Source organism: Schistocerca nitens, chromosome 1 (assembly GCF_023898315.1).
Source record: "Schistocerca nitens isolate TAMUIC-IGC-003100 chromosome 1, iqSchNite1.1, whole genome shotgun sequence".
In the NCBI taxonomy this organism is placed as follows: domain Eukaryota; kingdom Metazoa; phylum Arthropoda; class Insecta; order Orthoptera; family Acrididae; genus Schistocerca; species Schistocerca nitens.
The window spans coordinates 1,120,903,459-1,120,927,133 of NC_064614.1; the positions used below are offsets into that span (position 1 = coordinate 1,120,903,459).

The 23,675-nt window shown below is 54.6% G+C and overlaps 64 non-coding genes across 64 annotated transcripts; all 64 read left to right on the plus strand.

Annotated features, from left to right (window-relative positions):
- The first annotated feature begins 77 nt into the window (after window positions 1–77).
- On the plus strand, window positions 78–149 carry Trnah-gug (transfer RNA histidin (anticodon GUG)). Its single transcript has one exon. It is a non-coding gene; the product is annotated as a tRNA-His (tRNA).
- A 287-nt stretch (window positions 150–436) lies between these two features.
- Window positions 437–518, plus strand: Trnal-aag (transfer RNA leucine (anticodon AAG)). The gene has a single exon. It is a non-coding gene; the product is annotated as a tRNA-Leu (tRNA).
- A 78-nt stretch (window positions 519–596) lies between these two features.
- On the plus strand, window positions 597–678 carry Trnal-cag (transfer RNA leucine (anticodon CAG)). The gene has a single exon. It is a non-coding gene; the product is annotated as a tRNA-Leu (tRNA).
- Window positions 679–957: 279 nt separating this feature from the next.
- Window positions 958–1,029, plus strand: Trnae-cuc (transfer RNA glutamic acid (anticodon CUC)). Its single transcript has one exon. It is a non-coding gene; the product is annotated as a tRNA-Glu (tRNA).
- A 382-nt stretch (window positions 1,030–1,411) lies between these two features.
- Window positions 1,412–1,483, plus strand: Trnah-gug (transfer RNA histidin (anticodon GUG)). Its single transcript has one exon. It is a non-coding gene; the product is annotated as a tRNA-His (tRNA).
- Window positions 1,484–1,770: 287 nt separating this feature from the next.
- On the plus strand, window positions 1,771–1,852 carry Trnal-aag (transfer RNA leucine (anticodon AAG)). Its single transcript has one exon. It is a non-coding gene; the product is annotated as a tRNA-Leu (tRNA).
- A 78-nt stretch (window positions 1,853–1,930) lies between these two features.
- Window positions 1,931–2,012, plus strand: Trnal-cag (transfer RNA leucine (anticodon CAG)). Its single transcript has one exon. It is a non-coding gene; the product is annotated as a tRNA-Leu (tRNA).
- Window positions 2,013–2,291: 279 nt separating this feature from the next.
- Trnae-cuc (transfer RNA glutamic acid (anticodon CUC)) lies at window positions 2,292–2,363 on the plus strand. Its single transcript has one exon. It is a non-coding gene; the product is annotated as a tRNA-Glu (tRNA).
- A 389-nt stretch (window positions 2,364–2,752) lies between these two features.
- Window positions 2,753–2,824, plus strand: Trnah-gug (transfer RNA histidin (anticodon GUG)). The gene has a single exon. It is a non-coding gene; the product is annotated as a tRNA-His (tRNA).
- Window positions 2,825–3,111: 287 nt separating this feature from the next.
- Trnal-aag (transfer RNA leucine (anticodon AAG)) lies at window positions 3,112–3,193 on the plus strand. Its single transcript has one exon. It is a non-coding gene; the product is annotated as a tRNA-Leu (tRNA).
- A 78-nt stretch (window positions 3,194–3,271) lies between these two features.
- On the plus strand, window positions 3,272–3,353 carry Trnal-cag (transfer RNA leucine (anticodon CAG)). The gene has a single exon. It is a non-coding gene; the product is annotated as a tRNA-Leu (tRNA).
- A 279-nt stretch (window positions 3,354–3,632) lies between these two features.
- Window positions 3,633–3,704, plus strand: Trnae-cuc (transfer RNA glutamic acid (anticodon CUC)). The gene has a single exon. It is a non-coding gene; the product is annotated as a tRNA-Glu (tRNA).
- Window positions 3,705–4,093: 389 nt separating this feature from the next.
- Window positions 4,094–4,165, plus strand: Trnah-gug (transfer RNA histidin (anticodon GUG)). Its single transcript has one exon. It is a non-coding gene; the product is annotated as a tRNA-His (tRNA).
- A 510-nt stretch (window positions 4,166–4,675) lies between these two features.
- On the plus strand, window positions 4,676–4,757 carry Trnal-cag (transfer RNA leucine (anticodon CAG)). The gene has a single exon. It is a non-coding gene; the product is annotated as a tRNA-Leu (tRNA).
- Window positions 4,758–5,036: 279 nt separating this feature from the next.
- Trnae-cuc (transfer RNA glutamic acid (anticodon CUC)) lies at window positions 5,037–5,108 on the plus strand. Its single transcript has one exon. It is a non-coding gene; the product is annotated as a tRNA-Glu (tRNA).
- Window positions 5,109–5,497: 389 nt separating this feature from the next.
- On the plus strand, window positions 5,498–5,569 carry Trnah-gug (transfer RNA histidin (anticodon GUG)). The gene has a single exon. It is a non-coding gene; the product is annotated as a tRNA-His (tRNA).
- Window positions 5,570–5,856: 287 nt separating this feature from the next.
- On the plus strand, window positions 5,857–5,938 carry Trnal-aag (transfer RNA leucine (anticodon AAG)). The gene has a single exon. It is a non-coding gene; the product is annotated as a tRNA-Leu (tRNA).
- A 78-nt stretch (window positions 5,939–6,016) lies between these two features.
- Window positions 6,017–6,098, plus strand: Trnal-cag (transfer RNA leucine (anticodon CAG)). Its single transcript has one exon. It is a non-coding gene; the product is annotated as a tRNA-Leu (tRNA).
- A 279-nt stretch (window positions 6,099–6,377) lies between these two features.
- Window positions 6,378–6,449, plus strand: Trnae-cuc (transfer RNA glutamic acid (anticodon CUC)). Its single transcript has one exon. It is a non-coding gene; the product is annotated as a tRNA-Glu (tRNA).
- Window positions 6,450–6,838: 389 nt separating this feature from the next.
- Trnah-gug (transfer RNA histidin (anticodon GUG)) lies at window positions 6,839–6,910 on the plus strand. The gene has a single exon. It is a non-coding gene; the product is annotated as a tRNA-His (tRNA).
- Window positions 6,911–7,197: 287 nt separating this feature from the next.
- Window positions 7,198–7,279, plus strand: Trnal-aag (transfer RNA leucine (anticodon AAG)). Its single transcript has one exon. It is a non-coding gene; the product is annotated as a tRNA-Leu (tRNA).
- A 78-nt stretch (window positions 7,280–7,357) lies between these two features.
- On the plus strand, window positions 7,358–7,439 carry Trnal-cag (transfer RNA leucine (anticodon CAG)). The gene has a single exon. It is a non-coding gene; the product is annotated as a tRNA-Leu (tRNA).
- A 279-nt stretch (window positions 7,440–7,718) lies between these two features.
- On the plus strand, window positions 7,719–7,790 carry Trnae-cuc (transfer RNA glutamic acid (anticodon CUC)). The gene has a single exon. It is a non-coding gene; the product is annotated as a tRNA-Glu (tRNA).
- A 382-nt stretch (window positions 7,791–8,172) lies between these two features.
- Trnah-gug (transfer RNA histidin (anticodon GUG)) lies at window positions 8,173–8,244 on the plus strand. The gene has a single exon. It is a non-coding gene; the product is annotated as a tRNA-His (tRNA).
- Window positions 8,245–8,754: 510 nt separating this feature from the next.
- Window positions 8,755–8,836, plus strand: Trnal-cag (transfer RNA leucine (anticodon CAG)). The gene has a single exon. It is a non-coding gene; the product is annotated as a tRNA-Leu (tRNA).
- Window positions 8,837–9,115: 279 nt separating this feature from the next.
- On the plus strand, window positions 9,116–9,187 carry Trnae-cuc (transfer RNA glutamic acid (anticodon CUC)). The gene has a single exon. It is a non-coding gene; the product is annotated as a tRNA-Glu (tRNA).
- A 389-nt stretch (window positions 9,188–9,576) lies between these two features.
- Trnah-gug (transfer RNA histidin (anticodon GUG)) lies at window positions 9,577–9,648 on the plus strand. Its single transcript has one exon. It is a non-coding gene; the product is annotated as a tRNA-His (tRNA).
- A 287-nt stretch (window positions 9,649–9,935) lies between these two features.
- Window positions 9,936–10,017, plus strand: Trnal-aag (transfer RNA leucine (anticodon AAG)). Its single transcript has one exon. It is a non-coding gene; the product is annotated as a tRNA-Leu (tRNA).
- A 78-nt stretch (window positions 10,018–10,095) lies between these two features.
- Window positions 10,096–10,177, plus strand: Trnal-cag (transfer RNA leucine (anticodon CAG)). Its single transcript has one exon. It is a non-coding gene; the product is annotated as a tRNA-Leu (tRNA).
- Window positions 10,178–10,456: 279 nt separating this feature from the next.
- Window positions 10,457–10,528, plus strand: Trnae-cuc (transfer RNA glutamic acid (anticodon CUC)). The gene has a single exon. It is a non-coding gene; the product is annotated as a tRNA-Glu (tRNA).
- A 382-nt stretch (window positions 10,529–10,910) lies between these two features.
- On the plus strand, window positions 10,911–10,982 carry Trnah-gug (transfer RNA histidin (anticodon GUG)). Its single transcript has one exon. It is a non-coding gene; the product is annotated as a tRNA-His (tRNA).
- A 510-nt stretch (window positions 10,983–11,492) lies between these two features.
- On the plus strand, window positions 11,493–11,574 carry Trnal-cag (transfer RNA leucine (anticodon CAG)). The gene has a single exon. It is a non-coding gene; the product is annotated as a tRNA-Leu (tRNA).
- A 279-nt stretch (window positions 11,575–11,853) lies between these two features.
- Window positions 11,854–11,925, plus strand: Trnae-cuc (transfer RNA glutamic acid (anticodon CUC)). The gene has a single exon. It is a non-coding gene; the product is annotated as a tRNA-Glu (tRNA).
- Window positions 11,926–12,314: 389 nt separating this feature from the next.
- Window positions 12,315–12,386, plus strand: Trnah-gug (transfer RNA histidin (anticodon GUG)). The gene has a single exon. It is a non-coding gene; the product is annotated as a tRNA-His (tRNA).
- Window positions 12,387–12,673: 287 nt separating this feature from the next.
- On the plus strand, window positions 12,674–12,755 carry Trnal-aag (transfer RNA leucine (anticodon AAG)). Its single transcript has one exon. It is a non-coding gene; the product is annotated as a tRNA-Leu (tRNA).
- Window positions 12,756–12,833: 78 nt separating this feature from the next.
- On the plus strand, window positions 12,834–12,915 carry Trnal-cag (transfer RNA leucine (anticodon CAG)). The gene has a single exon. It is a non-coding gene; the product is annotated as a tRNA-Leu (tRNA).
- Window positions 12,916–13,194: 279 nt separating this feature from the next.
- Trnae-cuc (transfer RNA glutamic acid (anticodon CUC)) lies at window positions 13,195–13,266 on the plus strand. Its single transcript has one exon. It is a non-coding gene; the product is annotated as a tRNA-Glu (tRNA).
- Window positions 13,267–13,648: 382 nt separating this feature from the next.
- Trnah-gug (transfer RNA histidin (anticodon GUG)) lies at window positions 13,649–13,720 on the plus strand. Its single transcript has one exon. It is a non-coding gene; the product is annotated as a tRNA-His (tRNA).
- A 510-nt stretch (window positions 13,721–14,230) lies between these two features.
- Trnal-cag (transfer RNA leucine (anticodon CAG)) lies at window positions 14,231–14,312 on the plus strand. Its single transcript has one exon. It is a non-coding gene; the product is annotated as a tRNA-Leu (tRNA).
- Window positions 14,313–14,591: 279 nt separating this feature from the next.
- Window positions 14,592–14,663, plus strand: Trnae-cuc (transfer RNA glutamic acid (anticodon CUC)). The gene has a single exon. It is a non-coding gene; the product is annotated as a tRNA-Glu (tRNA).
- A 389-nt stretch (window positions 14,664–15,052) lies between these two features.
- Trnah-gug (transfer RNA histidin (anticodon GUG)) lies at window positions 15,053–15,124 on the plus strand. Its single transcript has one exon. It is a non-coding gene; the product is annotated as a tRNA-His (tRNA).
- Window positions 15,125–15,411: 287 nt separating this feature from the next.
- Trnal-aag (transfer RNA leucine (anticodon AAG)) lies at window positions 15,412–15,493 on the plus strand. Its single transcript has one exon. It is a non-coding gene; the product is annotated as a tRNA-Leu (tRNA).
- A 78-nt stretch (window positions 15,494–15,571) lies between these two features.
- Trnal-cag (transfer RNA leucine (anticodon CAG)) lies at window positions 15,572–15,653 on the plus strand. Its single transcript has one exon. It is a non-coding gene; the product is annotated as a tRNA-Leu (tRNA).
- Window positions 15,654–15,932: 279 nt separating this feature from the next.
- Window positions 15,933–16,004, plus strand: Trnae-cuc (transfer RNA glutamic acid (anticodon CUC)). Its single transcript has one exon. It is a non-coding gene; the product is annotated as a tRNA-Glu (tRNA).
- Window positions 16,005–16,393: 389 nt separating this feature from the next.
- Window positions 16,394–16,465, plus strand: Trnah-gug (transfer RNA histidin (anticodon GUG)). The gene has a single exon. It is a non-coding gene; the product is annotated as a tRNA-His (tRNA).
- Window positions 16,466–16,752: 287 nt separating this feature from the next.
- Window positions 16,753–16,834, plus strand: Trnal-aag (transfer RNA leucine (anticodon AAG)). The gene has a single exon. It is a non-coding gene; the product is annotated as a tRNA-Leu (tRNA).
- A 78-nt stretch (window positions 16,835–16,912) lies between these two features.
- Window positions 16,913–16,994, plus strand: Trnal-cag (transfer RNA leucine (anticodon CAG)). The gene has a single exon. It is a non-coding gene; the product is annotated as a tRNA-Leu (tRNA).
- Window positions 16,995–17,273: 279 nt separating this feature from the next.
- On the plus strand, window positions 17,274–17,345 carry Trnae-cuc (transfer RNA glutamic acid (anticodon CUC)). Its single transcript has one exon. It is a non-coding gene; the product is annotated as a tRNA-Glu (tRNA).
- Window positions 17,346–17,727: 382 nt separating this feature from the next.
- On the plus strand, window positions 17,728–17,799 carry Trnah-gug (transfer RNA histidin (anticodon GUG)). Its single transcript has one exon. It is a non-coding gene; the product is annotated as a tRNA-His (tRNA).
- A 510-nt stretch (window positions 17,800–18,309) lies between these two features.
- Trnal-cag (transfer RNA leucine (anticodon CAG)) lies at window positions 18,310–18,391 on the plus strand. The gene has a single exon. It is a non-coding gene; the product is annotated as a tRNA-Leu (tRNA).
- A 279-nt stretch (window positions 18,392–18,670) lies between these two features.
- Window positions 18,671–18,742, plus strand: Trnae-cuc (transfer RNA glutamic acid (anticodon CUC)). Its single transcript has one exon. It is a non-coding gene; the product is annotated as a tRNA-Glu (tRNA).
- Window positions 18,743–19,131: 389 nt separating this feature from the next.
- On the plus strand, window positions 19,132–19,203 carry Trnah-gug (transfer RNA histidin (anticodon GUG)). The gene has a single exon. It is a non-coding gene; the product is annotated as a tRNA-His (tRNA).
- A 287-nt stretch (window positions 19,204–19,490) lies between these two features.
- Window positions 19,491–19,572, plus strand: Trnal-aag (transfer RNA leucine (anticodon AAG)). The gene has a single exon. It is a non-coding gene; the product is annotated as a tRNA-Leu (tRNA).
- A 78-nt stretch (window positions 19,573–19,650) lies between these two features.
- Trnal-cag (transfer RNA leucine (anticodon CAG)) lies at window positions 19,651–19,732 on the plus strand. Its single transcript has one exon. It is a non-coding gene; the product is annotated as a tRNA-Leu (tRNA).
- Window positions 19,733–20,011: 279 nt separating this feature from the next.
- On the plus strand, window positions 20,012–20,083 carry Trnae-cuc (transfer RNA glutamic acid (anticodon CUC)). The gene has a single exon. It is a non-coding gene; the product is annotated as a tRNA-Glu (tRNA).
- Window positions 20,084–20,472: 389 nt separating this feature from the next.
- On the plus strand, window positions 20,473–20,544 carry Trnah-gug (transfer RNA histidin (anticodon GUG)). The gene has a single exon. It is a non-coding gene; the product is annotated as a tRNA-His (tRNA).
- Window positions 20,545–20,831: 287 nt separating this feature from the next.
- Window positions 20,832–20,913, plus strand: Trnal-aag (transfer RNA leucine (anticodon AAG)). The gene has a single exon. It is a non-coding gene; the product is annotated as a tRNA-Leu (tRNA).
- Window positions 20,914–20,991: 78 nt separating this feature from the next.
- Window positions 20,992–21,073, plus strand: Trnal-cag (transfer RNA leucine (anticodon CAG)). Its single transcript has one exon. It is a non-coding gene; the product is annotated as a tRNA-Leu (tRNA).
- Window positions 21,074–21,352: 279 nt separating this feature from the next.
- Trnae-cuc (transfer RNA glutamic acid (anticodon CUC)) lies at window positions 21,353–21,424 on the plus strand. Its single transcript has one exon. It is a non-coding gene; the product is annotated as a tRNA-Glu (tRNA).
- A 382-nt stretch (window positions 21,425–21,806) lies between these two features.
- Window positions 21,807–21,878, plus strand: Trnah-gug (transfer RNA histidin (anticodon GUG)). The gene has a single exon. It is a non-coding gene; the product is annotated as a tRNA-His (tRNA).
- Window positions 21,879–22,388: 510 nt separating this feature from the next.
- On the plus strand, window positions 22,389–22,470 carry Trnal-cag (transfer RNA leucine (anticodon CAG)). Its single transcript has one exon. It is a non-coding gene; the product is annotated as a tRNA-Leu (tRNA).
- Window positions 22,471–22,749: 279 nt separating this feature from the next.
- Window positions 22,750–22,821, plus strand: Trnae-cuc (transfer RNA glutamic acid (anticodon CUC)). Its single transcript has one exon. It is a non-coding gene; the product is annotated as a tRNA-Glu (tRNA).
- A 389-nt stretch (window positions 22,822–23,210) lies between these two features.
- On the plus strand, window positions 23,211–23,282 carry Trnah-gug (transfer RNA histidin (anticodon GUG)). Its single transcript has one exon. It is a non-coding gene; the product is annotated as a tRNA-His (tRNA).
- Window positions 23,283–23,569: 287 nt separating this feature from the next.
- Trnal-aag (transfer RNA leucine (anticodon AAG)) lies at window positions 23,570–23,651 on the plus strand. The gene has a single exon. It is a non-coding gene; the product is annotated as a tRNA-Leu (tRNA).
- The last annotated feature ends 24 nt before the right edge of the window (window positions 23,652–23,675 follow it).

Below are 23,675 nucleotides of genomic sequence, written 5' to 3' on the forward strand. Positions count from 1 at the left end.
ACAGTGGTGTGTGGGCCGAGCTTTGCTGTTCATCGCCACTTGCAGTCGCGAGAACTGCCGTCGGCGGTGCCTCCGTGGCCGTGATCGTCTAGTGGTTAGGACATTGCGTTGTGGCCGCAATAACCCAGGTTCGAATCCTGGTCACGGCAATTTTTAAAGTTTTGCCTTGCTGTCGCTGCAGTGACGATTGTGACTCAGTGTTTGAAATCACGGTGCCCTCTTGATTTTTCACTCATGTTCCGCAGGCTGCGGGTGGCACTACCAATTCATTATCAACACGTAATGCCGCCGCACCAGAGAGCGGGCAGCTGCCTGTGTAGTTAATCTCTATTCGAAAATGGCAGTTGTTTGAGGTGCAATGGATGAGCAGCCAGTCGCAGCAGAACAGGAAGCTGTGTCGTGCACTGTTTCTACAAAAGCGAAGAACACGGGCACAGGTAGCGTGGCCGAGCGGTCTAAGGCGCTGGTTTAAGGCACCAGTCTCTTCGGAGGCGTGGGTTCGAATCCCACCGCTGCCAGCTTTTTCTCGTTTTTTGTGCCATTGCGATGTTTTCTCGTGGGGTAGAACGCAGCTCCTGTGACCGCCGTGCCACGTAGGTAGCGTGGCCGAGCGGTCTAAGGCGCTGGTTTCAGGCACCAGTCTCTTCGGAGGCGTGGGTTCGAATCCCACCGCTGCCAACGTTTTCTGTCTCGAAAGCAGGAGCACTGATTACCCGCGAAGGGAACAGCGCAGCAAGCCGTGAGCGTCTCTTTCTTAAATTGTCGTAGCAGCACAGTGCGTGGTGCAACGACAGGATTCACAGGCGCAGTCTGGTGTCACGATTGCTGGCGTTCGTCTCCACGAAATGCGTCCCGAGCATGCCGTTCTACAAAGTGGAAACGCTAAATTTTGGCCGTTGTCGTCAAGTAGCGTGTGTACTGTTTGCTGCGTTCGCTGGAGGAGCGCTTGCGTCGTTATCCGGTGTGGTCTAGTGGCTAGGATACCTGGCTCTCACCCAGGAGGCCCGGGTTCGATTCCCGGTACCGGAAATGCGCATTTTGTTGCTCCTCTTATGCGACTTGGCCCGACTTAGCTCGACTGACGCTCCGCTGACGCTTGCAGAAAATTACGTTAAGTACGATTCGCGGTCACAAGTGACGGCGAGAGCGATGCGACATCTGTCCACCTCTTATCGAGGCACATACCTGTGGTCAACAGAGTTGGAGGACTGCAAGACATTGCCACGGGGGTTGAATGCAGCTAACCACACTGCTTAGTGTCCTAACAGCGCAGACACGTTCGTTTGCCAGTATACATATAATGGAGACCGCGTCTGGCACAGCTGTGGGGAGACACAGTGGTGTGTGGGCCGAGCTTTGCTGTTCATCGCCACTTGCAGTCGCGAGAACTGCCGTCGGCGGTGCCTCCGTGGCCGTGATCGTCTAGTGGTTAGGACATTGCGTTGTGGCCGCAATAACCCAGGTTCGAATCCTGGTCACGGCAATTTTTAAAGTTTTGCCTTGCTGTCGCTGCAGTGACGATTGTGACTCAGTGTTTGAAATCACGGTGCCCTCTTGATTTTTCACTCATGTTCCGCAGGCTGCGGGTGGCACTACCAATTCATTATCAACACGTAATGCCGCCGCACCAGAGAGCGGGCAGCTGCCTGTGTAGTTAATCTCTATTCGAAAATGGCAGTTGTTTGAGGTGCAATGGATGAGCAGCCAGTCGCAGCAGAACAGGAAGCTGTGTCGTGCACTGTTTCTACAAAAGCGAAGAACACGGGCACAGGTAGCGTGGCCGAGCGGTCTAAGGCGCTGGTTTAAGGCACCAGTCTCTTCGGAGGCGTGGGTTCGAATCCCACCGCTGCCAGCTTTTTCTCGTTTTTTGTGCCATTGCGATGTTTTCTCGTGGGGTAGAACGCAGCTCCTGTGACCGCCGTGCCACGTAGGTAGCGTGGCCGAGCGGTCTAAGGCGCTGGTTTCAGGCACCAGTCTCTTCGGAGGCGTGGGTTCGAATCCCACCGCTGCCAACGTTTTCTGTCTCGAAAGCAGGAGCACTGATTACCCGCGAAGGGAACAGCGCAGCAAGCCGTGAGCGTCTCTTTCTTAAATTGTCGTAGCAGCACAGTGCGTGGTGCAACGACAGGATTCACAGGCGCAGTCTGGTGTCACGATTGCTGGCGTTCGTCTCCACGAAATGCGTCCCGAGCATGCCGTTCTACAAAGTGGAAACGCTAAATTTTGGCCGTTGTCGTCAAGTAGCCTGTGTACTGTTTGCTGCGTTCGCTGGAGGAGCGCTTGCGTCGTTATCCGGTGTGGTCTAGTGGCTAGGATACCTGGCTCTCACCCAGGAGGCCCGGGTTCGATTCCCGGTACCGGAAATGCGCGTTTTGTTGCTCCTCTTATGCGACTTGGCCCGACTTAGCTTTTAGCTCGACTGACGCTCCGCTGACGCTTGCAGAAAATTACGTTAAGTACGATTCGCGGTCACAAGTGACGGCGAGAGCGATGCGACATCTGTCCACCTCTTATCGAGGCACATACCTGTGGTCAACAGAGTTGGAGGACTGCAAGACATTGCCACGGGGGTTGAATGCAGCTAACCACACTGCTTAGTGTCCTAACAGCGCAGACACGTTCGTTTGCCAGTATACATATAATGGAGACCGCGTCTGGCACAGCTGTGGGGAGACACAGTGGTGTGTGGGCCGAGCTTTGCTGTTCATCGCCACTTGCAGTCGCGAGAACTGCCGTCGGCGGTGCCTCCGTGGCCGTGATCGTCTAGTGGTTAGGACATTGCGTTGTGGCCGCAATAACCCAGGTTCGAATCCTGGTCACGGCAATTTTTAAAGTTTTGCCTTGCTGTCGCTGCAGTGACGTTTGTGACTCAGTGTTTGAAATCACGGTGCCCTCTTGATTTTTCACTCATGTTCCGCAGGCTGCGGGTGGCACTACCAATTCATTATCAACACGTAATGCCGCCGCACCAGAGAGCGGGCAGCTGCCTGTGTAGTTAATCTCTATTCGAAAATGGCAGTTGTTTGAGGTGCAATGGATGAGCAGCCAGTCGCAGCAGAATAGGAAGCTGTGTCGTGCACTGTTTCTACAAAAGCGAAGAACACGGGCACAGGTAGCGTGGCCGAGCGGTCTAAGGCGCTGGTTTAAGGCACCAGTCTCTTCGGAGGCGTGGGTTCGAATCCCACCGCTGCCAGCTTTTTCTCGTTTTTTGTGCCATTGCGATGTTTTCTCGTGGGGTAGAACGCAGCTCCTGTGACCGCCGTGCCACGTAGGTAGCGTGGCCGAGCGGTCTAAGGCGCTGGTTTCAGGCACCAGTCTCTTCGGAGGCGTGGGTTCGAATCCCACCGCTGCCAACGTTTTCTGTCTCGAAAGCAGGAGCACTGATTACCCGCGAAGGGAACAGCGCAGCAAGCCGTGAGCGTCTCTTTCTTAAATTGTCGTAGCAGCACAGTGCGTGGTGCAACGACAGGATTCACAGGCGCAGTCTGGTGTCACGATTGCTGGCGTTCGTCTCCACGAAATGCGTCCCGAGCATGCCGTTCTACAAAGTGGAAACGCTAAATTTTGGCCGTTGTCGTCAAGTAGCCTGTGTACTGTTTGCTGCGTTCGCTGGAGGAGCGCTTGCGTCGTTATCCGGTGTGGTCTAGTGGCTAGGATACCTGGCTCTCACCCAGGAGGCCCGGGTTCGATTCCCGGTACCGGAAATGCGCGTTTTGTTGCTCCTCTTATGCGACTTGGCCCGACTTAGCTTTTAGCTCGACTGACGCTCCGCTGACGCTTGCAGAAAATTACGTTAAGTACGATTCGCGGTCACAAGTGACGGCGAGAGCGATGCGACGTCTGTCCACCTCTTATTGAGGCACATACCTGTGGCCAACAGAGTTGGAGGACTGCAAGACATTGCCACGGGGGTTGAATGCAGCTAACCACACTGCTTAGTGTCCTTACAGCGCAGACACGTTCGTTTGCCAGTATACATATAATGGAGACCGCGTCTGGCACAGCTGTGGGGAGACACAGTGGTGTGTGGGCCGAGCTTTGCTGTTCATCGCCACTTGCAGTCGCGAGAACTGCCGTCGGCGGTGCCTCCGTGGCCGTGATCGTCTAGTGGTTAGGACATTGCGTTGTGGCCGCAATAACCCAGGTTCGAATCCTGGTCACGGCAATTTTTAAAGTTTTGCCTTGCTGTCGCTGCAGTGACGATTGTGACTCAGTGTTTGAAATCACGGTGCCCTCTTGATTTTTCACTCATGTTCCGCAGGCTGCGGGTGGCACTACCAATTCATTATCAACACGTAATGCCGCCGCACCAGAGAGCGGGCAGCTGCCTGTGTAGTTAATCTCTATTCGAAAAGCCCGCATCTCGTGGTCGTGCGGTAGCGTTCTCGCTTCCCACGCCCGGGTTCCCGGGTTCGATTCCCGGCGGGGTCAGGGATTTTCTCTGCCTCGTGATGGCTGGGTGTTGTGTGCTGTCCTTAGGTTAGTTAGGTTTAAGTAGTTCTAAGTTCTAGGGGACTGATGACCATAGATGTTAAGTCCCATAGTGCTCAGAGCCATTTGAACCATCTATTCGAAAATGGCAGTTGTTTGAGGTGCAATGGATGAGGAGCCAGTCGCAGCAGAACAGGAAGCTGTGTCGTGCACTGTTTCTACAAAAGCGAAGAACACGGGCACAGGTAGCGTGGCCGAGCGGTCTAAGGCGCTGGTTTCAGGCACCAGTCTCTTCGGAGGCGTGGGTTCGAATCCCACAGCTGCCAACGTTTTCTGTCTCGAAAGCAGGAGCACTGATTACCCGCGAAGGGAACAGCGCAGCAAGCCGTGAGCGTCTCTTTCTTAAATTGTCGTAGCAGCACAGTGCGTGGTGCAACGACAGGATTCACAGGCGCAGTCTGGTGTCACGATTGCTGGCGTTCGTCTCCACGAAATGCGTCCCGAGCATGCCGTTCTACAAAGTGGAAACGCTAAATTTTGGCCGTTGTCGTCAAGTAGCCTGTGTACTGTTTGCTGCGTTCGCTGGAGGAGCGCTTGCGTCGTTATCCGGTGTGGTCTAGTGGCTAGGATACCTGGCTCTCACCCAGGAGGCCCGGGTTCGATTCCCGGTACCGGAAATGCGCGTTTTGTTGCTCCTCTTATGCGACTTGGCCCGACTTAGCTTTTAGCTCGACTGACGCTCCGCTGACGCTTGCAGAAAATTACGTTAAGTACGATTCGCGGTCACAAGTGACGGCGAGAGCGATGCGACATCTGTCCACCTCTTATCGAGGCACATACCTGTGGTCAACAGAGTTGGAGGACTGCAAGACATTGCCACGGGGGTTGAATGCAGCTAACCACACTGCTTAGTGTCCTAACAGCGCAGACACGTTCGTTTGCCAGTATACATATAATGGAGACCGCGTCTGGCACAGCTGTGGGGAGACACAGTGGTGTGTGGGCCGAGCTTTGCTGTTCATCGCCACTTGCAGTCGCGAGAACTGCCGTCGGCGGTGCCTCCGTGGCCGTGATCGTCTAGTGGTTAGGACATTGCGTTGTGGCCGCAATAACCCAGGTTCGAATCCTGGTCACGGCAATTTTTAAAGTTTTGCCTTGCTGTCGCTGCAGTGACGATTGTGACTCAGTGTTTGAAATCACGGTGCCCTCTTGATTTTTCACTCATGTTCCGCAGGCTGCGGGTGGCACTACCAATTCATTATCAACACGTAATGCCGCCGCACCAGAGAGCGGGCAGCTGCCTGTGTAGTTAATCTCTATTCGAAAATGGCAGTTGTTTGAGGTGCAATGGATGAGCAGCCAGTCGCAGCAGAACAGGAAGCTGTGTCGTGCACTGTTTCTACAAAAGCGAAGAACAGGGGCACAGGTAGCGTGGCCGAGCGGTCTAAGGCGCTGGTTTAAGGCACCAGTCTCTTCGGAGGCGTGGGTTCGAATCCCACCGCTGCCAGCTTTTTCTCGTTTTTTGTGCCATTGCGATGTTTTCTCGTGGGGTAGAACGCAGCTCCTGTGACCGCCGTGCCACGTAGGTAGCGTGGCCGAGCGGTCTAAGGCGCTGGTTTCAGGCACCAGTCTCTTCGGAGGCGTGGGTTCGAATCCCACCGCTGCCAACGTTTTCTGTCTCGAAAGCAGGAGCACTGATTACCCGCGAAGGGAACAGCGCAGCAAGCCGTGAGCGTCTCTTTCTTAAATTGTCGTAGCAGCACAGTGCGTGGTGCAACGACAGGATTCACAGGCGCAGTCTGGTGTCACGATTGCTGGCGTTCGTCTCCACGAAATGCGTCCCGAGCATGCCGTTCTACAAAGTGGAAACGCTAAATTTTGGCCGTTGTCGTCAAGTAGCCTGTGTACTGTTTGCTGCGTTCGCTGGAGGAGCGCTTGCGTCGTTATCCGGTGTGGTCTAGTGGCTAGGATACCTGGCTCTCACCCAGGAGGCCCGGGTTCGATTCCCGGTACCGGAAATGCGCGTTTTGTTGCTCCTCTTATGCGACTTGGCCCGACTTAGCTTTTAGCTCGACTGACGCTCCGCTGACGCTTGCAGAAAATTACGTTAAGTACGATTCGCGGTCACAAGTGACGGCGAGAGCGATGCGACATCTGTCCACCTCTTATCGAGGCACATACCTGTGGTCAACAGAGTTGGAGGACTGCAAGACATTGCCACGGGGGTTGAATGCAGCTAACCACACTGCTTAGTGTCCTAACAGCGCAGACACGTTCGTTTGCCAGTATACATATAATGGAGACCGCGTCTGGCACAGCTGTGGGGAGACACAGTGGTGTGTGGGCCGAGCTTTGCTGTTCATCGCCACTTGCAGTCGCGAGAACTGCCGTCGGCGGTGCCTCCGTGGCCGTGATCGTCTAGTGGTTAGGACATTGCGTTGTGGCCGCAATAACCCAGGTTCGAATCCTGGTCACGGCAATTTTTAAAGTTTTGCCTTGCTGTCGCTGCAGTGACGATTGTGACTCAGTGTTTGAAATCACGGTGCCCTCTTGATTTTTCACTCATGTTCCGCAGGCTGCGGGTGGCACTACCAATTCATTATCAACACGTAATGCCGCCGCACCAGAGAGCGGGCAGCTGCCTGTGTAGTTAATCTCTATTCGAAAATGGCAGTTGTTTGAGGTGCAATGGATGAGCAGCCAGTCGCAGCAGAACAGGAAGCTGTGTCGTGCACTGTTTCTACAAAAGCGAAGAACACGGGCACAGGTAGCGTGGCCGAGCGGTCTAAGGCGCTGGTTTAAGGCACCAGTCTCTTCGGAGGCGTGGGTTCGAATCCCACCGCTGCCAGCTTTTTCTCGTTTTTTGTGCCATTGCGATGTTTTCTCGTGGGGTAGAACGCAGCTCCTGTGACCGCCGTGCCACGTAGGTAGCGTGGCCGAGCGGTCTAAGGCGCTGGTTTCAGGCACCAGTCTCTTCGGAGGCGTGGGTTCGAATCCCACCGCTGCCAACGTTTTCTGTCTCGAAAGCAGGAGCACTGATTACCCGCGAAGGGAACAGCGCAGCAAGCCGTGAGCGTCTCTTTCTTAAATTGTCGTAGCAGCACAGTGCGTGGTGCAACGACAGGATTCACAGGCGCAGTCTGGTGTCACGATTGCTGGCGTTCGTCTCCACGAAATGCGTCCCGAGCATGCCGTTCTACAAAGTGGAAACGCTAAATTTTGGCCGTTGTCGTCAAGTAGCGTGTGTACTGTTTGCTGCGTTCGCTGGAGGAGCGCTTGCGTCGTTATCCGGTGTGGTCTAGTGGCTAGGATACCTGGCTCTCACCCAGGAGGCCCGGGTTCGATTCCCGGTACCGGAAATGCGCATTTTGTTGCTCCTCTTATGCGACTTGGCCCGACTTAGCTCGACTGACGCTCCGCTGACGCTTGCAGAAAATTACGTTAAGTACGATTCGCGGTCACAAGTGACGGCGAGAGCGATGCGACGTCTGTCCACCTCTTATTGAGGCACATACCTGTGGCCAACAGAGTTGGAGGACTGCAAGACATTGCCACGGGGGTTGAATGCAGCTAACCACACTGCTTAGTGTCCTTACAGCGCAGACACGTTCGTTTGCCAGTATACATATAATGGAGACCGCGTCTGGCACAGCTGTGGGGAGACACAGTGGTGTGTGGGCCGAGCTTTGCTGTTCATCGCCACTTGCAGTCGCGAGAACTGCCGTCGGCGGTGCCTCCGTGGCCGTGATCGTCTAGTGGTTAGGACATTGCGTTGTGGCCGCAATAACCCAGGTTCGAATCCTGGTCACGGCAATTTTTAAAGTTTTGCCTTGCTGTCGCTGCAGTGACGATTGTGACTCAGTGTTTGAAATCACGGTGCCCTCTTGATTTTTCACTCATGTTCCGCAGGCTGCGGGTGGCACTACCAATTCATTATCAACACGTAATGCCGCCGCACCAGAGAGCGGGCAGCTGCCTGTGTAGTTAATCTCTATTCGAAAAGCCCGCATCTCGTGGTCGTGCGGTAGCGTTCTCGCTTCCCACGCCCGGGTTCCCGGGTTCGATTCCCGGCGGGGTCAGGGATTTTCTCTGCCTCGTGATGGCTGGGTGTTGTGTGCTGTCCTTAGGTTAGTTAGGTTTAAGTAGTTCTAAGTTCTAGGGGACTGATGACCATAGATGTTAAGTCCCATAGTGCTCAGAGCCATTTGAACCATCTATTCGAAAATGGCAGTTGTTTGAGGTGCAATGGATGAGGAGCCAGTCGCAGCAGAACAGGAAGCTGTGTCGTGCACTGTTTCTACAAAAGCGAAGAACACGGGCACAGGTAGCGTGGCCGAGCGGTCTAAGGCGCTGGTTTCAGGCACCAGTCTCTTCGGAGGCGTGGGTTCGAATCCCACAGCTGCCAACGTTTTCTGTCTCGAAAGCAGGAGCACTGATTACCCGCGAAGGGAACAGCGCAGCAAGCCGTGAGCGTCTCTTTCTTAAATTGTCGTAGCAGCACAGTGCGTGGTGCAACGACAGGATTCACAGGCGCAGTCTGGTGTCACGATTGCTGGCGTTCGTCTCCACGAAATGCGTCCCGAGCATGCCGTTCTACAAAGTGGAAACGCTAAATTTTGGCCGTTGTCGTCAAGTAGCCTGTGTACTGTTTGCTGCGTTCGCTGGAGGAGCGCTTGCGTCGTTATCCGGTGTGGTCTAGTGGCTAGGATACCTGGCTCTCACCCAGGAGGCCCGGGTTCGATTCCCGGTACCGGAAATGCGCGTTTTGTTGCTCCTCTTATGCGACTTGGCCCGACTTAGCTTTTAGCTCGACTGACGCTCCGCTGACGCTTGCAGAAAATTACGTTAAGTACGATTCGCGGTCACAAGTGACGGCGAGAGCGATGCGACATCTGTCCACCTCTTATCGAGGCACATACCTGTGGTCAACAGAGTTGGAGGACTGCAAGACATTGCCACGGGGGTTGAATGCAGCTAACCACACTGCTTAGTGTCCTAACAGCGCAGACACGTTCGTTTGCCAGTATACATATAATGGAGACCGCGTCTGGCACAGCTGTGGGGAGACACAGTGGTGTGTGGGCCGAGCTTTGCTGTTCATCGCCACTTGCAGTCGCGAGAACTGCCGTCGGCGGTGCCTCCGTGGCCGTGATCGTCTAGTGGTTAGGACATTGCGTTGTGGCCGCAATAACCCAGGTTCGAATCCTGGTCACGGCAATTTTTAAAGTTTTGCCTTGCTGTCGCTGCAGTGACGATTGTGACTCAGTGTTTGAAATCACGGTGCCCTCTTGATTTTTCACTCATGTTCCGCAGGCTGCGGGTGGCACTACCAATTCATTATCAACACGTAATGCCGCCGCACCAGAGAGCGGGCAGCTGCCTGTGTAGTTAATCTCTATTCGAAAATGGCAGTTGTTTGAGGTGCAATGGATGAGCAGCCAGTCGCAGCAGAACAGGAAGCTGTGTCGTGCACTGTTTCTACAAAAGCGAAGAACACGGGCACAGGTAGCGTGGCCGAGCGGTCTAAGGCGCTGGTTTAAGGCACCAGTCTCTTCGGAGGCGTGGGTTCGAATCCCACCGCTGCCAGCTTTTTCTCGTTTTTTGTGCCATTGCGATGTTTTCTCGTGGGGTAGAACGCAGCTCCTGTGACCGCCGTGCCACGTAGGTAGCGTGGCCGAGCGGTCTAAGGCGCTGGTTTCAGGCACCAGTCTCTTCGGAGGCGTGGGTTCGAATCCCACCGCTGCCAACGTTTTCTGTCTCGAAAGCAGGAGCACTGATTACCCGCGAAGGGAACAGCGCAGCAAGCCGTGAGCGTCTCTTTCTTAAATTGTCGTAGCAGCACAGTGCGTGGTGCAACGACAGGATTCACAGGCGCAGTCTGGTGTCACGATTGCTGGCGTTCGTCTCCACGAAATGCGTCCCGAGCATGCCGTTCTACAAAGTGGAAACGCTAAATTTTGGCCGTTGTCGTCAAGTAGCGTGTGTACTGTTTGCTGCGTTCGCTGGAGGAGCGCTTGCGTCGTTATCCGGTGTGGTCTAGTGGCTAGGATACCTGGCTCTCACCCAGGAGGCCCGGGTTCGATTCCCGGTACCGGAAATGCGCATTTTGTTGCTCCTCTTATGCGACTTGGCCCGACTTAGCTCGACTGACGCTCCGCTGACGCTTGCAGAAAATTACGTTAAGTACGATTCGCGGTCACAAGTGACGGCGAGAGCGATGCGACGTCTGTCCACCTCTTATTGAGGCACATACCTGTGGCCAACAGAGTTGGAGGACTGCAAGACATTGCCACGGGGGTTGAATGCAGCTAACCACACTGCTTAGTGTCCTTACAGCGCAGACACGTTCGTTTGCCAGTATACATATAATGGAGACCGCGTCTGGCACAGCTGTGGGGAGACACAGTGGTGTGTGGGCCGAGCTTTGCTGTTCATCGCCACTTGCAGTCGCGAGAACTGCCGTCGGCGGTGCCTCCGTGGCCGTGATCGTCTAGTGGTTAGGACATTGCGTTGTGGCCGCAATAACCCAGGTTCGAATCCTGGTCACGGCAATTTTTAAAGTTTTGCCTTGCTGTCGCTGCAGTGACGATTGTGACTCAGTGTTTGAAATCACGGTGCCCTCTTGATTTTTCACTCATGTTCCGCAGGCTGCGGGTGGCACTACCAATTCATTATCAACACGTAATGCCGCCGCACCAGAGAGCGGGCAGCTGCCTGTGTAGTTAATCTCTATTCGAAAAGCCCGCATCTCGTGGTCGTGCGGTAGCGTTCTCGCTTCCCACGCCCGGGTTCCCGGGTTCGATTCCCGGCGGGGTCAGGGATTTTCTCTGCCTCGTGATGGCTGGGTGTTGTGTGCTGTCCTTAGGTTAGTTAGGTTTAAGTAGTTCTAAGTTCTAGGGGACTGATGACCATAGATGTTAAGTCCCATAGTGCTCAGAGCCATTTGAACCATCTATTCGAAAATGGCAGTTGTTTGAGGTGCAATGGATGAGGAGCCAGTCGCAGCAGAACAGGAAGCTGTGTCGTGCACTGTTTCTACAAAAGCGAAGAACACGGGCACAGGTAGCGTGGCCGAGCGGTCTAAGGCGCTGGTTTCAGGCACCAGTCTCTTCGGAGGCGTGGGTTCGAATCCCACAGCTGCCAACGTTTTCTGTCTCGAAAGCAGGAGCACTGATTACCCGCGAAGGGAACAGCGCAGCAAGCCGTGAGCGTCTCTTTCTTAAATTGTCGTAGCAGCACAGTGCGTGGTGCAACGACAGGATTCACAGGCGCAGTCTGGTGTCACGATTGCTGGCGTTCGTCTCCACGAAATGCGTCCCGAGCATGCCGTTCTACAAAGTGGAAACGCTAAATTTTGGCCGTTGTCGTCAAGTAGCCTGTGTACTGTTTGCTGCGTTCGCTGGAGGAGCGCTTGCGTCGTTATCCGGTGTGGTCTAGTGGCTAGGATACCTGGCTCTCACCCAGGAGGCCCGGGTTCGATTCCCGGTACCGGAAATGCGCGTTTTGTTGCTCCTCTTATGCGACTTGGCCCGACTTAGCTTTTAGCTCGACTGACGCTCCGCTGACGCTTGCAGAAAATTACGTTAAGTACGATTCGCGGTCACAAGTGACGGCGAGAGCGATGCGACATCTGTCCACCTCTTATCGAGGCACATACCTGTGGTCAACAGAGTTGGAGGACTGCAAGACATTGCCACGGGGGTTGAATGCAGCTAACCACACTGCTTAGTGTCCTAACAGCGCAGACACGTTCGTTTGCCAGTATACATATAATGGAGACCGCGTCTGGCACAGCTGTGGGGAGACACAGTGGTGTGTGGGCCGAGCTTTGCTGTTCATCGCCACTTGCAGTCGCGAGAACTGCCGTCGGCGGTGCCTCCGTGGCCGTGATCGTCTAGTGGTTAGGACATTGCGTTGTGGCCGCAATAACCCAGGTTCGAATCCTGGTCACGGCAATTTTTAAAGTTTTGCCTTGCTGTCGCTGCAGTGACGATTGTGACTCAGTGTTTGAAATCACGGTGCCCTCTTGATTTTTCACTCATGTTCCGCAGGCTGCGGGTGGCACTACCAATTCATTATCAACACGTAATGCCGCCGCACCAGAGAGCGGGCAGCTGCCTGTGTAGTTAATCTCTATTCGAAAATGGCAGTTGTTTGAGGTGCAATGGATGAGCAGCCAGTCGCAGCAGAACAGGAAGCTGTGTCGTGCACTGTTTCTACAAAAGCGAAGAACACGGGCACAGGTAGCGTGGCCGAGCGGTCTAAGGCGCTGGTTTAAGGCACCAGTCTCTTCGGAGGCGTGGGTTCGAATCCCACCGCTGCCAGCTTTTTCTCGTTTTTTGTGCCATTGCGATGTTTTCTCGTGGGGTAGAACGCAGCTCCTGTGACCGCCGTGCCACGTAGGTAGCGTGGCCGAGCGGTCTAAGGCGCTGGTTTCAGGCACCAGTCTCTTCGGAGGCGTGGGTTCGAATCCCACCGCTGCCAACGTTTTCTGTCTCGAAAGCAGGAGCACTGATTACCCGCGAAGGGAACAGCGCAGCAAGCCGTGAGCGTCTCTTTCTTAAATTGTCGTAGCAGCACAGTGCGTGGTGCAACGACAGGATTCACAGGCGCAGTCTGGTGTCACGATTGCTGGCGTTCGTCTCCACGAAATGCGTCCCGAGCATGCCGTTCTACAAAGTGGAAACGCTAAATTTTGGCCGTTGTCGTCAAGTAGCGTGTGTACTGTTTGCTGCGTTCGCTGGAGGAGCGCTTGCGTCGTTATCCGGTGTGGTCTAGTGGCTAGGATACCTGGCTCTCACCCAGGAGGCCCGGGTTCGATTCCCGGTACCGGAAATGCGCATTTTGTTGCTCCTCTTATGCGACTTGGCCCGACTTAGCTCGACTGACGCTCCGCTGACGCTTGCAGAAAATTACGTTAAGTACGATTCGCGGTCACAAGTGACGGCGAGAGCGATGCGACGTCTGTCCACCTCTTATTGAGGCACATACCTGTGGCCAACAGAGTTGGAGGACTGCAAGACATTGCCACGGGGGTTGAATGCAGCTAACCACACTGCTTAGTGTCCTTACAGCGCAGACACGTTCGTTTGCCAGTATACATATAATGGAGACCGCGTCTGGCACAGCTGTGGGGAGACACAGTGGTGTGTGGGCCGAGCTTTGCTGTTCATCGCCACTTGCAGTCGCGAGAACTGCCGTCGGCGGTGCCTCCGTGGCCGTGATCGTCTAGTGGTTAGGACATTGCGTTGTGGCCGCAATAACCCAGGTTCGAATCCTGGTCACGGCAATTTTTAAAGTTTTGCCTTGCTGTCGCTGCAGTGACGATTGTGACTCAGTGTTTGAAATCACGGTGCCCTCTTGATTTTTCACTCATGTTCCGCAGGCTGCGGGTGGCACTACCAATTCATTATCAACACGTAATGCCGCCGCACCAGAGAGCGGGCAGCTGCCTGTGTAGTTAATCTCTATTCGAAAAGCCCGCATCTCGTGGTCGTGCGGTAGCGTTCTCGCTTCCCACGCCCGGGTTCCCGGGTTCGATTCCCGGCGGGGTCAGGGATTTTCTCTGCCTCGTGATGGCTGGGTGTTGTGTGCTGTCCTTAGGTTAGTTAGGTTTAAGTAGTTCTAAGTTCTAGGGGACTGATGACCATAGATGTTAAGTCCCATAGTGCTCAGAGCCATTTGAACCATCTATTCGAAAATGGCAGTTGTTTGAGGTGCAATGGATGAGGAGCCAGTCGCAGCAGAACAGGAAGCTGTGTCGTGCACTGTTTCTACAAAAGCGAAGAACACGGGCACAGGTAGCGTGGCCGAGCGGTCTAAGGCGCTGGTTTCAGGCACCAGTCTCTTCGGAGGCGTGGGTTCGAATCCCACAGCTGCCAACGTTTTCTGTCTCGAAAGCAGGAGCACTGATTACCCGCGAAGGGAACAGCGCAGCAAGCCGTGAGCGTCTCTTTCTTAAATTGTCGTAGCAGCACAGTGCGTGGTGCAACGACAGGATTCACAGGCGCAGTCTGGTGTCACGATTGCTGGCGTTCGTCTCCACGAAATGCGTCCCGAGCATGCCGTTCTACAAAGTGGAAACGCTAAATTTTGGCCGTTGTCGTCAAGTAGCCTGTGTACTGTTTGCTGCGTTCGCTGGAGGAGCGCTTGCGTCGTTATCCGGTGTGGTCTAGTGGCTAGGATACCTGGCTCTCACCCAGGAGGCCCGGGTTCGATTCCCGGTACCGGAAATGCGCGTTTTGTTGCTCCTCTTATGCGACTTGGCCCGACTTAGCTTTTAGCTCGACTGACGCTCCGCTGACGCTTGCAGAAAATTACGTTAAGTACGATTCGCGGTCACAAGTGACGGCGAGAGCGATGCGACATCTGTCCACCTCTTATCGAGGCACATACCTGTGGTCAACAGAGTTGGAGGACTGCAAGACATTGCCACGGGGGTTGAATGCAGCTAACCACACTGCTTAGTGTCCTAACAGCGCAGACACGTTCGTTTGCCAGTATACATATAATGGAGACCGCGTCTGGCACAGCTGTGGGGAGACACAGTGGTGTGTGGGCCGAGCTTTGCTGTTCATCGCCACTTGCAGTCGCGAGAACTGCCGTCGGCGGTGCCTCCGTGGCCGTGATCGTCTAGTGGTTAGGACATTGCGTTGTGGCCGCAATAACCCAGGTTCGAATCCTGGTCACGGCAATTTTTAAAGTTTTGCCTTGCTGTCGCTGCAGTGACGATTGTGACTCAGTGTTTGAAATCACGGTGCCCTCTTGATTTTTCACTCATGTTCCGCAGGCTGCGGGTGGCACTACCAATTCATTATCAACACGTAATGCCGCCGCACCAGAGAGCGGGCAGCTGCCTGTGTAGTTAATCTCTATTCGAAAATGGCAGTTGTTTGAGGTGCAATGGATGAGCAGCCAGTCGCAGCAGAACAGGAAGCTGTGTCGTGCACTGTTTCTACAAAAGCGAAGAACACGGGCACAGGTAGCGTGGCCGAGCGGTCTAAGGCGCTGGTTTAAGGCACCAGTCTCTTCGGAGGCGTGGGTTCGAATCCCACCGCTGCCAGCTTTTTCTCGTTTTTTGTGCCATTGCGATGTTTTCTCGTGGGGTAGAACGCAGCTCCTGTGACCGCCGTGCCACGTAGGTAGCGTGGCCGAGCGGTCTAAGGCGCTGGTTTCAGGCACCAGTCTCTTCGGAGGCGTGGGTTCGAATCCCACCGCTGCCAACGTTTTCTGTCTCGAAAGCAGGAGCACTGATTACCCGCGAAGGGAACAGCGCAGCAAGCCGTGAGCGTCTCTTTCTTAAATTGTCGTAGCAGCACAGTGCGTGGTGCAACGACAGGATTCACAGGCGCAGTCTGGTGTCACGATTGCTGGCGTTCGTCTCCACGAAATGCGTCCCGAGCATGCCGTTCTACAAAGTGGAAACGCTAAATTTTGGCCGTTGTCGTCAAGTAGCCTGTGTACTGTTTGCTGCGTTCGCTGGAGGAGCGCTTGCGTCGTTATCCGGTGTGGTCTAGTGGCTAGGATACCTGGCTCTCACCCAGGAGGCCCGGGTTCGATTCCCGGTACCGGAAATGCGCGTTTTGTTGCTCCTCTTATGCGACTTGGCCCGACTTAGCTTTTAGCTCGACTGACGCTCCGCTGACGCTTGCAGAAAATTACGTTAAGTACGATTCGCGGTCACAAGTGACGGCGAGAGCGATGCGACATCTGTCCACCTCTTATCGAGGCACATACCTGTGGTCAACAGAGTTGGAGGACTGCAAGACATTGCCACGGGGGTTGAATGCAGCTAACCACACTGCTTAGTGTCCTAACAGCGCAGACACGTTCGTTTGCCAGTATACATATAATGGAGACCGCGTCTGGCACAGCTGTGGGGAGACACAGTGGTGTGTGGGCCGAGCTTTGCTGTTCATCGCCACTTGCAGTCGCGAGAACTGCCGTCGGCGGTGCCTCCGTGGCCGTGATCGTCTAGTGGTTAGGACATTGCGTTGTGGCCGCAATAACCCAGGTTCGAATCCTGGTCACGGCAATTTTTAAAGTTTTGCCTTGCTGTCGCTGCAGTGACGATTGTGACTCAGTGTTTGAAATCACGGTGCCCTCTTGATTTTTCACTCATGTTCCGCAGGCTGCGGGTGGCACTACCAATTCATTATCAACACGTAATGCCGCCGCACCAGAGAGCGGGCAGCTGCCTGTGTAGTTAATCTCTATTCGAAAATGGCAGTTGTTTGAGGTGCAATGGATGAGCAGCCAGTCGCAGCAGAACAGGAAGCTGTGTCGTGCACTGTTTCTACAAAAGCGAAGAACACGGGCACAGGTAGCGTGGCCGAGCGGTCTAAGGCGCTGGTTTAAGGCACCAGTCTCTTCGGAGGCGTGGGTTCGAATCCCACCGCTGCCAGCTTTTTCTCGTTTTTTGTGCCATTGCGATGTTTTCTCGTGGGGTAGAACGCAGCTCCTGTGACCGCCGTGCCACGTAGGTAGCGTGGCCGAGCGGTCTAAGGCGCTGGTTTCAGGCACCAGTCTCTTCGGAGGCGTGGGTTCGAATCCCACCGCTGCCAACGTTTTCTGTCTCGAAAGCAGGAGCACTGATTACCCGCGAAGGGAACAGCGCAGCAAGCCGTGAGCGTCTCTTTCTTAAATTGTCGTAGCAGCACAGTGCGTGGTGCAACGACAGGATTCACAGGCGCAGTCTGGTGTCACGATTGCTGGCGTTCGTCTCCACGAAATGCGTCCCGAGCATGCCGTTCTACAAAGTGGAAACGCTAAATTTTGGCCGTTGTCGTCAAGTAGCGTGTGTACTGTTTGCTGCGTTCGCTGGAGGAGCGCTTGCGTCGTTATCCGGTGTGGTCTAGTGGCTAGGATACCTGGCTCTCACCCAGGAGGCCCGGGTTCGATTCCCGGTACCGGAAATGCGCATTTTGTTGCTCCTCTTATGCGACTTGGCCCGACTTAGCTCGACTGACGCTCCGCTGACGCTTGCAGAAAATTACGTTAAGTACGATTCGCGGTCACAAGTGACGGCGAGAGCGATGCGACGTCTGTCCACCTCTTATTGAGGCACATACCTGTGGCCAACAGAGTTGGAGGACTGCAAGACATTGCCACGGGGGTTGAATGCAGCTAACCACACTGCTTAGTGTCCTTACAGCGCAGACACGTTCGTTTGCCAGTATACATATAATGGAGACCGCGTCTGGCACAGCTGTGGGGAGACACAGTGGTGTGTGGGCCGAGCTTTGCTGTTCATCGCCACTTGCAGTCGCGAGAACTGCCGTCGGCGGTGCCTCCGTGGCCGTGATCGTCTAGTGGTTAGGACATTGCGTTGTGGCCGCAATAACCCAGGTTCGAATCCTGGTCACGGCAATTTTTAAAGTTTTGCCTTGCTGTCGCTGCAGTGACGATTGTGACTCAGTGTTTGAAATCACGGTGCCCTCTTGATTTTTCACTCATGTTCCGCAGGCTGCGGGTGGCACTACCAATTCATTATCAACACGTAATGCCGCCGCACCAGAGAGCGGGCAGCTGCCTGTGTAGTTAATCTCTATTCGAAAAGCCCGCATCTCGTGGTCGTGCGGTAGCGTTCTCGCTTCCCACGCCCGGGTTCCCGGGTTCGATTCCCGGCGGGGTCAGGGATTTTCTCTGCCTCGTGATGGCTGGGTGTTGTGTGCTGTCCTTAGGTTAGTTAGGTTTAAGTAGTTCTAAGTTCTAGGGGACTGATGACCATAGATGTTAAGTCCCATAGTGCTCAGAGCCATTTGAACCATCTATTCGAAAATGGCAGTTGTTTGAGGTGCAATGGATGAGGAGCCAGTCGCAGCAGAACAGGAAGCTGTGTCGTGCACTGTTTCTACAAAAGCGAAGAACACGGGCACAGGTAGCGTGGCCGAGCGGTCTAAGGCGCTGGTTTCAGGCACCAGTCTCTTCGGAGGCGTGGGTTCGAATCCCACAGCTGCCAACGTTTTCTGTCTCGAAAGCAGGAGCACTGATTACCCGCGAAGGGAACAGCGCAGCAAGCCGTGAGCGTCTCTTTCTTAAATTGTCGTAGCAGCACAGTGCGTGGTGCAACGACAGGATTCACAGGCGCAGTCTGGTGTCACGATTGCTGGCGTTCGTCTCCACGAAATGCGTCCCGAGCATGCCGTTCTACAAAGTGGAAACGCTAAATTTTGGCCGTTGTCGTCAAGTAGCCTGTGTACTGTTTGCTGCGTTCGCTGGAGGAGCGCTTGCGTCGTTATCCGGTGTGGTCTAGTGGCTAGGATACCTGGCTCTCACCCAGGAGGCCCGGGTTCGATTCCCGGTACCGGAAATGCGCGTTTTGTTGCTCCTCTTATGCGACTTGGCCCGACTTAGCTTTTAGCTCGACTGACGCTCCGCTGACGCTTGCAGAAAATTACGTTAAGTACGATTCGCGGTCACAAGTGACGGCGAGAGCGATGCGACATCTGTCCACCTCTTATCGAGGCACATACCTGTGGTCAACAGAGTTGGAGGACTGCAAGACATTGCCACGGGGGTTGAATGCAGCTAACCACACTGCTTAGTGTCCTAACAGCGCAGACACGTTCGTTTGCCAGTATACATATAATGGAGACCGCGTCTGGCACAGCTGTGGGGAGACACAGTGGTGTGTGGGCCGAGCTTTGCTGTTCATCGCCACTTGCAGTCGCGAGAACTGCCGTCGGCGGTGCCTCCGTGGCCGTGATCGTCTAGTGGTTAGGACATTGCGTTGTGGCCGCAATAACCCAGGTTCGAATCCTGGTCACGGCAATTTTTAAAGTTTTGCCTTGCTGTCGCTGCAGTGACGATTGTGACTCAGTGTTTGAAATCACGGTGCCCTCTTGATTTTTCACTCATGTTCCGCAGGCTGCGGGTGGCACTACCAATTCATTATCAACACGTAATGCCGCCGCACCAGAGAGCGGGCAGCTGCCTGTGTAGTTAATCTCTATTCGAAAATGGCAGTTGTTTGAGGTGCAATGGATGAGCAGCCAGTCGCAGCAGAACAGGAAGCTGTGTCGTGCACTGTTTCTACAAAAGCGAAGAACACGGGCACAGGTAGCGTGGCCGAGCGGTCTAAGGCGCTGGTTTAAGGCACCAGTCTCTTCGGAGGCGTGGGTTCGAATCCCACCGCTGCCAGCTTTTTCTCGTTTTTTGTGCCATTGCGATGTTTTCTCGTGGGGTAGAACGCAGCTCCTGTGACCGCCGTGCCACGTAGGTAGCGTGGCCGAGCGGTCTAAGGCGCTGGTTTCAGGCACCAGTCTCTTCGGAGGCGTGGGTTCGAATCCCACCGCTGCCAACGTTTTCTGTCTCGAAAGCAGGAGCACTGATTACCCGCGAAGGGAACAGCGCAGCAAGCCGTGAGCGTCTCTTTCTTAAATTGTCGTAGCAGCACAGTGCGTGGTGCAACGACAGGATTCACAGGCGCAGTCTGGTGTCACGATTGCTGGCGTTCGTCTCCACGAAATGCGTCCCGAGCATGCCGTTCTACAAAGTGGAAACGCTAAATTTTGGCCGTTGTCGTCAAGTAGCCTGTGTACTGTTTGCTGCGTTCGCTGGAGGAGCGCTTGCGTCGTTATCCGGTGTGGTCTAGTGGCTAGGATACCTGGCTCTCACCCAGGAGGCCCGGGTTCGATTCCCGGTACCGGAAATGCGCGTTTTGTTGCTCCTCTTATGCGACTTGGCCCGACTTAGCTTTTAGCTCGACTGACGCTCCGCTGACGCTTGCAGAAAATTACGTTAAGTACGATTCGCGGTCACAAGTGACGGCGAGAGCGATGCGACATCTGTCCACCTCTTATCGAGGCACATACCTGTGGTCAACAGAGTTGGAGGACTGCAAGACATTGCCACGGGGGTTGAATGCAGCTAACCACACTGCTTAGTGTCCTAACAGCGCAGACACGTTCGTTTGCCAGTATACATATAATGGAGACCGCGTCTGGCACAGCTGTGGGGAGACACAGTGGTGTGTGGGCCGAGCTTTGCTGTTCATCGCCACTTGCAGTCGCGAGAACTGCCGTCGGCGGTGCCTCCGTGGCCGTGATCGTCTAGTGGTTAGGACATTGCGTTGTGGCCGCAATAACCCAGGTTCGAATCCTGGTCACGGCAATTTTTAAAGTTTTGCCTTGCTGTCGCTGCAGTGACGATTGTGACTCAGTGTTTGAAATCACGGTGCCCTCTTGATTTTTCACTCATGTTCCGCAGGCTGCGGGTGGCACTACCAATTCATTATCAACACGTAATGCCGCCGCACCAGAGAGCGGGCAGCTGCCTGTGTAGTTAATCTCTATTCGAAAATGGCAGTTGTTTGAGGTGCAATGGATGAGCAGCCAGTCGCAGCAGAACAGGAAGCTGTGTCGTGCACTGTTTCTACAAAAGCGAAGAACACGGGCACAGGTAGCGTGGCCGAGCGGTCTAAGGCGCTGGTTTAAGGCACCAGTCTCTTCGGAGGCGTGGGTTCGAATCCCACCGCTGCCAGCTTTTTCTCGTTTTTTGTGCCATTGCGATGTTTTCTCGTGGGGTAGAACGCAGCTCCTGTGACCGCCGTGCCACGTAGGTAGCGTGGCCGAGCGGTCTAAGGCGCTGGTTTCAGGCACCAGTCTCTTCGGAGGCGTGGGTTCGAATCCCACCGCTGCCAACGTTTTCTGTCTCGAAAGCAGGAGCACTGATTACCCGCGAAGGGAACAGCGCAGCAAGCCGTGAGCGTCTCTTTCTTAAATTGTCGTAGCAGCACAGTGCGTGGTGCAACGACAGGATTCACAGGCGCAGTCTGGTGTCACGATTGCTGGCGTTCGTCTCCACGAAATGCGTCCCGAGCATGCCGTTCTACAAAGTGGAAACGCTAAATTTTGGCCGTTGTCGTCAAGTAGCGTGTGTACTGTTTGCTGCGTTCGCTGGAGGAGCGCTTGCGTCGTTATCCGGTGTGGTCTAGTGGCTAGGATACCTGGCTCTCACCCAGGAGGCCCGGGTTCGATTCCCGGTACCGGAAATGCGCATTTTGTTGCTCCTCTTATGCGACTTGGCCCGACTTAGCTCGACTGACGCTCCGCTGACGCTTGCAGAAAATTACGTTAAGTACGATTCGCGGTCACAAGTGACGGCGAGAGCGATGCGACGTCTGTCCACCTCTTATTGAGGCACATACCTGTGGCCAACAGAGTTGGAGGACTGCAAGACATTGCCACGGGGGTTGAATGCAGCTAACCACACTGCTTAGTGTCCTTACAGCGCAGACACGTTCGTTTGCCAGTATACATATAATGGAGACCGCGTCTGGCACAGCTGTGGGGAGACACAGTGGTGTGTGGGCCGAGCTTTGCTGTTCATCGCCACTTGCAGTCGCGAGAACTGCCGTCGGCGGTGCCTCCGTGGCCGTGATCGTCTAGTGGTTAGGACATTGCGTTGTGGCCGCAATAACCCAGGTTCGAATCCTGGTCACGGCAATTTTTAAAGTTTTGCCTTGCTGTCGCTGCAGTGACGATTGTGACTCAGTGTTTGAAATCACGGTGCCCTCTTGATTTTTCACTCATGTTCCGCAGGCTGCGGGTGGCACTACCAATTCATTATCAACACGTAATGCCGCCGCACCAGAGAGCGGGCAGCTGCCTGTGTAGTTAATCTCTATTCGAAAAGCCCGCATCTCGTGGTCGTGCGGTAGCGTTCTCGCTTCCCACGCCCGGGTTCCCGGGTTCGATTCCCGGCGGGGTCAGGGATTTTCTCTGCCTCGTGATGGCTGGGTGTTGTGTGCTGTCCTTAGGTTAGTTAGGTTTAAGTAGTTCTAAGTTCTAGGGGACTGATGACCATAGATGTTAAGTCCCATAGTGCTCAGAGCCATTTGAACCATCTATTCGAAAATGGCAGTTGTTTGAGGTGCAATGGATGAGGAGCCAGTCGCAGCAGAACAGGAAGCTGTGTCGTGCACTGTTTCTACAAAAGCGAAGAACACGGGCACAGGTAGCGTGGCCGAGCGGTCTAAGGCGCTGGTTTCAGGCACCAGTCTCTTCGGAGGCGTGGGTTCGAATCCCACAGCTGCCAACGTTTTCTGTCTCGAAAGCAGGAGCACTGATTACCCGCGAAGGGAACAGCGCAGCAAGCCGTGAGCGTCTCTTTCTTAAATTGTCGTAGCAGCACAGTGCGTGGTGCAACGACAGGATTCACAGGCGCAGTCTGGTGTCACGATTGCTGGCGTTCGTCTCCACGAAATGCGTCCCGAGCATGCCGTTCTACAAAGTGGAAACGCTAAATTTTGGCCGTTGTCGTCAAGTAGCCTGTGTACTGTTTGCTGCGTTCGCTGGAGGAGCGCTTGCGTCGTTATCCGGTGTGGTCTAGTGGCTAGGATACCTGGCTCTCACCCAGGAGGCCCGGGTTCGATTCCCGGTACCGGAAATGCGCGTTTTGTTGCTCCTCTTATGCGACTTGGCCCGACTTAGCTTTTAGCTCGACTGACGCTCCGCTGACGCTTGCAGAAAATTACGTTAAGTACGATTCGCGGTCACAAGTGACGGCGAGAGCGATGCGACATCTGTCCACCTCTTATCGAGGCACATACCTGTGGTCAACAGAGTTGGAGGACTGCAAGACATTGCCACGGGGGTTGAATGCAGCTAACCACACTGCTTAGTGTCCTAACAGCGCAGACACGTTCGTTTGCCAGTATACATATAATGGAGACCGCGTCTGGCACAGCTGTGGGGAGACACAGTGGTGTGTGGGCCGAGCTTTGCTGTTCATCGCCACTTGCAGTCGCGAGAACTGCCGTCGGCGGTGCCTCCGTGGCCGTGATCGTCTAGTGGTTAGGACATTGCGTTGTGGCCGCAATAACCCAGGTTCGAATCCTGGTCACGGCAATTTTTAAAGTTTTGCCTTGCTGTCGCTGCAGTGACGATTGTGACTCAGTGTTTGAAATCACGGTGCCCTCTTGATTTTTCACTCATGTTCCGCAGGCTGCGGGTGGCACTACCAATTCATTATCAACACGTAATGCCGCCGCACCAGAGAGCGGGCAGCTGCCTGTGTAGTTAATCTCTATTCGAAAATGGCAGTTGTTTGAGGTGCAATGGATGAGCAGCCAGTCGCAGCAGAACAGGAAGCTGTGTCGTGCACTGTTTCTACAAAAGCGAAGAACACGGGCACAGGTAGCGTGGCCGAGCGGTCTAAGGCGCTGGTTTAAGGCACCAGTCTCTTCGGAGGCGTGGGTTCGAATCCCACCGCTGCCAGCTTTTTCTCGTTTTTTGTGCCAT